The sequence below is a fragment of the Tachysurus vachellii genome, chromosome 12, assembly GCF_030014155.1.
Source record: "Tachysurus vachellii isolate PV-2020 chromosome 12, HZAU_Pvac_v1, whole genome shotgun sequence".
In the NCBI taxonomy this organism is placed as follows: Eukaryota; Metazoa; Chordata; class Actinopteri; order Siluriformes; family Bagridae; genus Tachysurus; species Tachysurus vachellii.
The window spans coordinates 2,437,479-2,442,478 of NC_083471.1; the positions used below are offsets into that span (position 1 = coordinate 2,437,479).

Below are 5,000 nucleotides of genomic sequence, written 5' to 3' on the forward strand. Positions count from 1 at the left end.
CGACAAGAGAGAGAGAGAGAGAGAGAGAGAGAGAGAGAAACAGAGATGGGGCATGAACGAGAGAGAGAGAGAGAGAGAGAGAGAGAGAGAGAGAGAGAGAGAGAGAGAGAGAGAGAGAGAGAAACAGAGATGGGGCATGAACGAGAGAGAGAGAGAGAGAGAGAGAGAGAGAGAGAGAGAGAGAGAGAGAGAGAGAAACAGAGATGGGGCATGAACGAGAGAGAGAGAGAGAGAGAGAGAGAAACAGAGATGGGGCATGAACAAGAGAGAGAGAGAGAGAGAGAGAGAGAGAGAGAGAAACAGAGAGAGATCAGCAGACTTCACCTTCATTCACACCCTCACAGTTAAAACAGGAAGTGCAAAATTAGCAGTATGGCCTTGACGGTATGGCCTGATGTCTTTTGCACCGCAGAACAGAGTTGCCAATAAACTAATCTGCCAACAAATAAAAAAAATTAAAACTATTCTACATATTTATGCCTTAAACAAAAGAAAAGCTTTTGTGTATTTCTCCTTGTAATTGTATTGTGTCTTACATTTAAGAGCCATTAGTTTTGACATGACAGTGATAGTCTACAGCAGTCAACAGCATTACTGATCTGACAGCTCCATCTAGTGGTCTTTCAGGGTTAGTGCACCAGAATAAAGCTCATTATGCTTTTTAATTAATTTATATTTTTTGTTTATTTATTTACTTACTTATTCATTACAGTTTTTTACAATCGCTATGACAATTTTTTCAATACATTTAACAAGTTTCCTAAACTCTTAACACGGTTAGCACAACATTTGTCTTTGTTAACTATACAATTAACACATTTCTTGTTGCTTTGATACAAAATGCATACAGTTAACACAAATTTAAAATGCTTGAACGTCTTTTACACACAAGCTCAACCAAGACCAAAACAATGTAATTTTACAGTCACATTTACAAATGCTTTCACACTGTATGTCAGAACAGGTAACATCATGTTCTAAACGTAACTTATATAGACTAAAGTCAAAGTGAACAGCTGTTCATATTGTGAATTGAAACACAAATATATTCCCTGTATTTTATTCCATTGCTAATGAGAAACAGCTTATTGCAGTTATGCAAATATATAAATCACAGCTGATTCCCATGTAGGAACCACATTCAGGTGTTGAGGTTTTTTCAATCGTATGAACAATATAGAGCAACACAAAGAGAGAAAGAGAGAAAGCGAGAAAGAAAGCAAGAAAGAAAGAAAGAAAGAAAGAAAGAAAAAAATGCCTGCACGAGGGAGAGGAAGACGAGTACAAAGGACAAGGGAGAGGTATGGGGCAAGGACAAGGACAAGGGAGAGGAGTTAGAATGTGTGGTGGCGCTCAAAGAAGGACCAGAGCTACGGTAACTGATCAAATAAGAGCTATTATCATTGACCTTGTCATAAACCACGGGCTAACATACAGAGAGGCTGGTGAACGAGTACAGCCAAATCTCAGCCGGGACACAGTGGCATCCATTGTCCGTATTTTCAGAGAAACCAACAGGTAAGATATTGCTTCTCCTACAGCAAAGTGTAAATAATTTTACCATAAAGTAGATATACAGTACAGCACAGCATTTACATACACTGTGTCTAATTACTTTCAGAGAGTCATGGAGTTGGAGGCCAGTCAAGTCCCACATGAAATTAACTATGTTGACGAGGCTGGCTTCAACTTGGCGAAAAGGCGTCGCCGTGGGAGAAACATAATTGGCAAAAGGGCTACAGTTACCGTGACGGGCCAGAGAGGAGCCAACATCACCATGTGCGCCGCAATCTCCAACAACGGTACACTCCTGCATAAATGTGAGACTGGCCCCTCTTGCCAATATATGTTATCACATGGGACAATGTGGCATTCCACTATTCCCGTGCAGTCACAGCCTGGTTTGACGCCCATCCAAGGATGATGTCCCATTTCCTTGACCCTTACTTCCCTTTCCTCAACCCCATTGAGAAGTTTTTCTCAGCCTGGAGATGGAAGGTTTTTGACCATCATACACATGACCAAATGTCCCTCCTGGATGCAATGGATGCTGCATGTCTAGACATCACAGCTGAACACTGCCAGGGGTGGATAAGCCATGCCAAAAGATTCTTCCCACGATGCCTTGCCAGAGAAGATATCAGGTGTGATGTGGATGAGAACATGTGGCCAAATGCAGAAGACCGGGCAGATTAGAAGATTACTTTGTTTTTTTATTATAATTTCGGTGCTTTTTCTGTTTGTATATCTTGCAGTAATGTCCTTTTGCAAATAAAGTCTTTACTGCAGCAATTCTGTATTTTTTTTTTCCATAAACTGTACATTTTATAAAGCTACTCTGAGATGGTCATTCATTTTTTGTATTGAATTTCTGCAGCAAAAGAAACAAAATGCAAGCATTTACTAAACAAAACAAAGAGGCTTCAAAAGAAACTACAGTGCAAAACTCAACCTATGATCAATACAATATACTGTCTATTGTATAACAGCAGACCTGACACATAAAATAATGCAGTTTCTATAATTTCAGCTGATGAGTGTTTTTTTTTTGTCATTGTGTTATGATTGACTAAATGTTCCTGTTGGAAGAGAACATGTGTTAGTGTTTTGAATAATTATTTGATTTTGAAATATGTTTGCAGTGTTTTGTTAGACATGGTGTATTGTGTTAGTTTATTATTGTATTTTGAAAATTAGTTTTGGGGTTTAGTTTACAATGTGGGATTTTGAGCATGAAATTAACCGTTTTGCCAGTTGTGTGTTTTAGGTGTGTTGGTGCGTTAAGAGTTTAGGAAACTTATTAAATGTATTGAAAAAACTGTCATAGCGATTGTAAAAAACTGTAATATCCTATATTTAGTGTACTTCAGTATTTCACACAATTTAGTATTCAGAACAAGTCAGAATTTAATACATTCAGTATTCAGTACACTTCAGTATTTTGTACCATTCAGTATTTCAATACTGAGGTTTCATAGTGAAGAAGCACTCAAAAGAGCACCAATCTGATCGCATGCAGAGATTTAGAGGCGGACTGTTCGGTACACATCAGAGGTGGTGTGGGTGGTGTGGTGAGGTGGGGGGTGTCTGAGTGAACAGAAAACTCTCACTTACGAGCAGGAGTTTGGAGGACAAGTGAGTTTTGGTTTTGTGCAGACTTGAGGAGAAAGAGCATGATGAGATTTTGAGAGTGGAGAATCTTTGATCAAGGTGGGTGATATTTTTATTAATCACCTGATAATGATCTAGTGCAGGACTCTTATCTTTTTTATTTGGTTGGAAATCACAACACACCTTAAGTTATAATATTTATTTATTCTCTTGTTAAAAATATTAGAACGCTTGACTGGTAACGTGAATTTTTATGGGTTTAATTCAAAACTCAAGAAAAGAAGAACCTCTATAAATATTAAATAACACAGAACAAATGGTTTATTAGTGGAAACTTAAGGAATAAAAACACTCCAATGAATAACCATAATAATATTTCTTTAAACATTTTAGATAATATTTAACTGGATCATTTTCACTTCAAATTTGAGTTACAAACTTTTTTTTTCAGCTGTTTTGGTGTCTTATGCAGTCCAGCTTTTATTCTAACAGATTGTCATTTAAAGTTTCATTCATTTTTGGAGTGCAAAGGATTATTTTTGTAATTCTAACACTCATCTGGGTCACATGGTGTAGTCCAGAGTGTAAAGATGAGAAGGTCTAAAGCACCGCTGCATCCGTCTCTTTAGGTATAGATGAAGTGAGGGCTGAATCCCACTGCTTCACTATCAGCAGGTAGTCGAATGGCATCGTGGGTGACGTAGGGAACCAAACAGACTATGATCGAATAAGTTCATCCTAAAATCCTGGAGTTTGTGGAGAAGTTTTGGGCTTCTTATTTTCTCTGCAGCTCCAGATGTAGACGAATCTGAGCACAGATGTCAACACGCGAGTGAAGCAGATTTACAACAGGAAAAAAAAAGAGAGAATAACTTTCTGTTATTCCTTAATTCTGCTGAAATGTTGGAGCTGATGTTAGTGGAGCTTTTTCCTGCGTGTACATCCACACACACACCAACACACTCACACACACACACACACACACACCAGCACACACACACAGAATGAATTACAGCCACATTGAGTAAACTTACGCTCCACTCAGACGATACACATTTGTACTTGTGGCTGTGGAATGTTCCAGATTCCTTTGCTCCAGTGTTTTGCATGATTTCTCCTTGTCTCTGTAATAACGAGGTCATCTGTGCCGTGTCTTCGTGCAGATTAATGATGAGTGTCTTATCTTAATCTTACTTTTCTGGAGTCATTTTTTTTCCAGTAATTTAACCTTTAACCTTAAAATGTCTGTGAGGTTCATAAACTCAGATTAACAGTAAACTTAATAGGAGTTTTATAGCATTTAAATCTAATTAGAATATTAGTATTTAGGCCACGCCCACCCAATACAGTGCTACATGTCTGTCTCAATTATTTAGTCACTCTTTCACCCTATCTTTCTCCATCTGTCTGTCTATCTTTACCCCCCTCTCTCTCTCTCACCTTTGTCTCTCTCCATCTGTTTCTCTCTTTCTATCTCTGTCTTTTCCCATTTGTCTGTCTCTCTCTTATACCTGCATCTCTCTATCTGTTTCTCTCTCTATCAATGTCTCTCTCTTATCTCTGTCTCTCTCCATCTTTCTCTCTCTCCATCTCTCTCACCCCATTTGTCTGTCTCTCTCTTACCTGTCTGTCTTTCTTTTACCTCTGTCTCATCCCATTTGTCTTTCTCGCTCTGCCTCTGTCTCCCTATTACCTCGGTCTGTCTCTCTCCATCTGTCTGTCTCTCTACATGTCTTAAATTAACATTGCCAAACAACAAAAAGGAAATGAGGATTAAAGCGTTCTTCATCAGAGAGACAGACAAAGAACTTGACTAAAAACACTGGACAGGAGGTTTGCACTTTCTCAGGGTTTTTTGGTTCTGACAATGTTTAACTCTAGTCCCTGTT

General features: G+C 38.4%; 1 protein-coding gene across 1 annotated transcript in view; it reads left to right on the forward strand.

Annotated features, from left to right (window-relative positions):
• Positions 1-3,096: 3,096 nt before the first annotated feature.
• scara5 (scavenger receptor class A, member 5 (putative)) overlaps positions 3,097-5,000 on the forward strand; it is a 51,410-nt gene continuing 49,506 nt past the window's right edge. The window contains exon 1 of the mRNA XM_060884356.1: positions 3,097-3,210. The gene's annotated coding sequence lies outside the window, so the exon portion shown is untranslated. The remainder of the gene's footprint in view (positions 3,211-5,000) is intronic.